At 32.6% G+C, this 6,234-nt stretch overlaps 1 long non-coding RNA gene across 1 annotated transcript; it reads left to right on the forward strand.

Annotated features, from left to right (window-relative positions):
• Positions 1-2,350: 2,350 nt before the first annotated feature.
• LOC118644566 lies at positions 2,351-5,054 on the forward strand. The gene is made up of 4 exons (XR_004962337.1): positions 2,351-3,561; positions 3,972-4,088; positions 4,168-4,376; positions 4,862-5,054. It is a non-coding gene; the product is annotated as an uncharacterized LOC118644566 (long non-coding RNA).
• The last annotated feature ends 1,180 nt before the right edge of the window (positions 5,055-6,234 follow it).

A 6,234-nucleotide genomic window follows, 5' to 3' on the forward strand; every position in this document is an offset into this window, starting at 1 on the left:
CGACCGGGCAGGAATCGTCGTTTCGCTTGGCGAGCACGCTACGGTTTTCCAGGCGGAGGTGTTAGCCATCATGAGATGTGCCCAGAACCTATTAGAGTCTGAGGGTGGGAAGACGCATCCGGATTTGCTCGGACAGTCAGGCGGCGCTTAAGGCGCTTGAGGGTCCAAGAATTAACTTGCGACTGGTCTGGGACTGCAAGTGCGTACTGGATGAGTTGGCGGAGAAGAATGATGTTGGCCTAGTATGGGTCCCTGGGCACGCAGGGATCAAGGGCAACGAAATGGCGGACCTGCTTGCTAAGGAGGCGGCTGAAATAAGGCTGTTGGTACCTGAGCCGGCTGTTGGGATCTCCTTCTGCCTAGGCAGGGGGAGAATCAGGAGCTGGCTCCGGGACCAGCATCTTGAATACTGAAAGAAAGAAACAGAGAGCAAATGCAGACAAGCTAGGGTCATGCTGGGGGAATGCCCTAGCAGGGACCTGGCCAGGAGCATAAGATCTCTGGGTAGGAGGGACGCCAGGCTCGCGACACAACTGCTCACGGGCCATGGTGACCTTAACTACCACCTGCACAAATTGGGTCATAGTGATACGCCCAGCTGTAGGTTGTGCGGTGAAGAGGAGGAAACTAGCCTCCACATTCTTGGGAACTGCCCAGCATTGGTCGGACCAAGAACACGCCTGCTGGGCTCAGGTTTTCTGGAACCGAACCAGGTGAGGCAGCTGCCTGTGGGGGATTTGCTCCGCTTTTGGAAGGAAGCGGGGTCCCGCTAGGGCATTGATAACGGGGAGGCACAATGGACTCGGTCTGAGTGCCAAGGTGGGCTTCGCAGGAGGACCGCCCCTGTCACCATTATTATTATTATTATTATTATACAGTCATTATATTTAAGTTTATCTTCAGACATTTTGTAGCTAATGAAACTCTTTATACAATATTTTAGGAATAACGTTTTCAGCTAGAATACATATACCCAAATAGCACTGGATGTTCCAAGGACGTCCGTTTTAATTCCAATTCAGGTCCGCATGTCCATGAATATAAAATGGACATTCATAGGATGTCCATTATTGGAATTAAAACGGATGTTCTATTTAGAACGTCCTGGATATCTGATCTTTATGTCCACACTTGGATCTTACTTTTATATAATTTATCTTTATTATTTTTATTATACAATCTAAAAAAAATATTGTAAATTATATATATATATATATTATTTACAATATTTCTAATTAATATTAATTTATAAATAATAATAAATTATATTATTTTTAATTTTCAAAAGGTTTGTTTTAATTGTTCTACTTTTAGATATAATATGAAATAATATAAAATAATACGTATTATTTTTTTATTTATTATTAACATTATTGATTATTGGTATTTTTTTAAATGTTTGTTATAATACATTATTGTTTCTTTTTCGTTTTTTATCGTTTTGTTTTTTTATTTTCGTTTCTTTTTCTCTTTCTTTTTTATTATCGTTTCTTTTTCTTTTTCGTTTTTTTTTTTTCGTTTCTTTTTCCGACCAAAAGAGGGACACAGCAATTGGTTTGGGTCAAGCGCTGTTTCTGTCTATTAACCAGTAGCATAATGGGCACTAGACAAAGAAAGAAATTGACCCGGACCATGTTTCCTTTTTGTTTTACTGCCGGACACTTTTCAAGAGCTTTTTGCAGGAAATGCGCAGTCCACGCTTCATGTCGATAATTTTTACAAAATGTGGATTAATCTACTATTGCAGCAAGCCCTTTAATTGAAAAAGGCCCAAAAGAAATAATTAAATCATAATAGGTCCAAAATTTGGTTTATTTCGGACTTTCTATGAATGTCCGAAATTATGACAAACGTATATCCCATGGACGTCCATTAAAGGACTTTCTATGAACGTACAAAGTTGTGCCAAACGTATATCCTATGGACGTCCATCGAATGTCCGACAGACCTTATTTGGACTCTTAATGGACGTCCGAATATCCAGAAGCGGATATCCATTGGACATACAATGGATGTCCTTGTGCTATCTGGGTATTCTCAAGACATCCCAAGGATATCCTCAAGACATGAGTAAAATTTTAATTTATATTAATACTATTACAGAATCTAACATTCTAAACTTACTTTAGAAGTAAAATTTATACATAAAATATTTATACATATAAAATATTTACAATAATACAACTATTATATCCTGACAAGATCCCAGGACATCCCGGGACATATTCAGGATGATCCTGAGGATGTCCTGTGCTATCTGGGACATCTGATAGAAACGTATAGGAACAATTTCAGATTAATTCATATAGAGTTTTATAGACCTTGGATCGTAAATTTCATATTTAGTACGATAAGTAGATAGGATCATATAGAAAAGTAGTTGTATTCAGATAAAGTTTTAATCGTTTATTTCAGATACGATAAGAAACGATAGAATTTTATAACTTTTCTATCTGGCAGGAAATCTAGTGTCCGATAGAAACGATAGATTCAGATAAAATCATATTAAATTTCTATCAAATTTCTATGTTTCTATCAGTTTCTATCGTACTTTTTAAACAGGGAGCGTCTCCCCGAACGCACCCTTAAGTTGCGTTCCGATACTGTCAGTATTGAAAATCTACAGTATATGTGACGTAAACTATAGATTTTCAGTACTGGCAGTGAATATCGGAACGCAGCCATAGAAGATGCCTCGTATGCGTTCTAGCATGAAAAATCGTATTGTGTACCAAAGACTTTATTTTAAACAAATTGTAGATTTTGAACACAGATAATATAATTTGTAAACAAGCAATTTTTGATGCCTAAATAATTTGATCGAAATTAACTGATTTCCGATGTCAATTTCGATTCAATGAGTTTTGACGGCATTGACGTTGTTTTAACATCGATTCGACATCATTTTTTTCAGATACTGTTTGCACCTTTATTATGACATCGAAATAATTTCGAAATATTTGAAATTTCGATGTTTAGTAATCGGCAAAATGGTGATCGATAAAATTTGATTGAATCGATATCGATTTGATGTCAATTCGATCTATCATTTCTCACTGGGAAGTGTATCGTATCCTCGTGACGTATTGCGTGCCTCAGAAATTGTCCTGCAATGACTTCGCGTCGTGGTTTACACATGCAAGCACGTCAAAGCACGTGCTCGCTGTATACGCACTCACGTCTTACGTGTACAACGCTACAGTTTTGAAGATTTGACACCAAGCCGCGGCTGTAGACGGAGGAAGAAGAACTACAAGCAAGAACTAATCATATAACAGACTTAATAAGCGCTCACATACGATTGGTTGTTGCCATTATTTCTTTTTTCCCTCCATAGTCGCAGCTCGATGCCAAATCTTCCTGCGCATGTAGTATGTACGTTGAACACAGTTGAGCAGACGCTAGACACGGCGAGCATGTCCTTGCATGTGCGTACTCAGACGTTCGATTACTGTGTCACGTTTTTATAGTAAAATATAAACGCTGTGTCACATTTTTATAGTATCTAATGTCTACGTAATCACATGTAATAATTCAACATAAGTTAGTAATATCTTAATGGTAAGTACCTTAAGTAAAATAAGATTTATTGCATTAAATAATTATTCAAGATTGATATAAATTACAATACGTAATAAAGATCGTCTAGAAAATTGATGGCAGAGTGAGTGTCGTAGTTGCATGTGGATATAAAATAAAAAAGACTAAAATAGATAGACGTAAGAGCAATATTCTTTTCGTATCATTTATGTAAACATTTTTCTCTGTCTTATCCTACGCCCACGACTACGACATTTACATCTTATTTTCTAGCATCTATCCAAGAAAGATTATATATTTTTTTCTTAAATAATCATTTATGTTTGACAACAAAATTAAATCAAATTAATGTACATTATAAATGTTATGATTATAACATTATTAATACGCTTTGTAAAATGAACGTACTTACTAACAAAAACTGATTCTAGATTGTTCCTTTTGATGTGACCTTTTAAAGTAAGAAGATCATAAAAGTGCTTTCTACGACAACCTGCTTTTTATAAATATTAATCTTACAGAAATATAGTCAATTATGAGCGTTATCGGTAAGTTTTGTGTAAAATAACTTAATAAACAAAATATTAATAGTATATATACGCGCATAACTTTATCTTTATTTTTCAGAAAAAAACCAAACAAAAGATGCATTTTATATTATTTTACTAAATGATGGCTTAGTCACAGTGCCGAAGCAATGGTCAACAAATGATAAAAAGTATACATTTTGATCTATGTAAATTTAGCACAATTAGTTAATTTAATTCAATCATGTGCTGAAATAAATACACAATGGATGGCAAAATGTGAAATATAATTCATATATGGAACAGCAGGTATTTTTTTAAATTAAATGTACTAGAATAAAAGACCAATTATAGATCTTAAAGACGTTTTATTTACCGATTTAAGACTTTGTGTTGTCTGGAAATATGCCATGTTAAAGTGATTAAGTTGAATTATAAAAAAACGAAAGAGAAAAAACAGATTCTTAAACTACAGATGTTTGCTTAAAGTAAACTATAACAATAAAGAAATATTAAAATCTTTTTATCTAAAAAAATTTATTTGTACATATTTCAAGTTTTATTATTCTATGGTAATATATTTTTATTAATATATTTTTTACAAAAAGTTTTTAAAAAATTTCATTTTGAATTCCAACCTCTTATTTATATTTTTTTGCGCTTAAAATTTTATGTACCTTATATTTTGTGTAAATTTGATTTTATATTTTGATAAAAAAACATTTACATTAATAATTTTTTTATAAAAATATTTTTTACAGTTAAAATTAATTCTTTTTATTCTATGGTTTTAGGTGTACGAAGTAAATTCAAAGATGTCAGTGAAAGGGGTGTAAATGCACCTCTTAAAATTTGGTTATCTCACGCACAAGATCGATTAAAAAAAGACAAGAATAATTAAAATTATTTTTCTTGGAATTTAACTTACAATTAGAACTTAATTTACAACTCATGTTATTTACAAAAAGAAACTTTAAGTTTAAAAATGACAGTGTTTTATTTTATCAATACTTTATGTTTTATACGATTTTTGTTTTTTTTTCTTGGATTTTTTAAAGATTATATAGTTTGAAAAATGTATACTGTCAGTTAAAAATATAATACAAAACTGTGAATATTGTATTTTATAAAAGTAATAAAATTTATTATTTTTTTATATATCCTTTGTATTGATTAATAAACAATACAAACAGATAACACAAAAAACGACAGGGATATAATTACTTATTTCACAATACCGTATGTCAAAAAAAATCAGAAAAATTCATGACACTACAGTCGATTAAAGGTCGACTAAAAGTCGATTGTAAATTAGCTTATAATTTAAACAATAAACTTAATAGATATATTAAAACGGGTAAAGATACATCGGAGGCGATGGAACAGTGTGATGTAGTATATAGAATATCGTGTAATGATTGCAACGCATCTTATGTAGAACAAACAAAAAGGAAATTAACAATGAGAGTCAAAGAGCATAAAACCCAGGTAGCAAGCTTACGTCATTTTGACGTCCCAAAATGGTCATTTACTGACTATTCTTGACGTCACGAAATGACGCCCTTATGACATTAAAATGACGGTCGAATGTCACAAATTCCTGACGTCATGAAATGTACCATATTTTGACGTCATAGGATGACGTGAACAATATGTTGTCAAAAAGATCTCTAAAAGATATCCTGTTTCTGAAAATAATAACATAAAGAGACTTTTAAAAGATAACATATAATGTCAGAATGTTAACCAATGCGTCGTTTTTTGAGAACAGAAAGATATCATAAAACTGATATCTAAAAGATTTCTTAAATCGGATATCTTTAAACTGCAACTAAAGAAAAATAAAATAAAATAAAAATTACATTTTTTTAAAATTATTTTTATCAACAGCACATACTAAATTTAGGACAAATTTTTATTAATTAATTAAATTTAAATTATATTATTTTATTTTATTCTTACTTGCCGCTGCTAGGTTTGAACCCGGGACCTTAGGATTACGAACCTTGTACTCTAGCTGCTACGCCAATTTGACTCATCGATATGGGTACTTCCCTTACGGAAAAAACACTCTAATTTTGAGAGTTTACACTCAAAATTAAGTGTTAATACTCGATTTTGGGAGTTTACTCTCAAATTTAGTTGTATACGCTCAAATCTTGAGTAT

The sequence above is a fragment of the Monomorium pharaonis genome, chromosome 2 (genome assembly GCF_013373865.1).
Source record: "Monomorium pharaonis isolate MP-MQ-018 chromosome 2, ASM1337386v2, whole genome shotgun sequence".
Classification (NCBI taxonomy): Eukaryota; Metazoa; Arthropoda; class Insecta; order Hymenoptera; family Formicidae; genus Monomorium; species Monomorium pharaonis.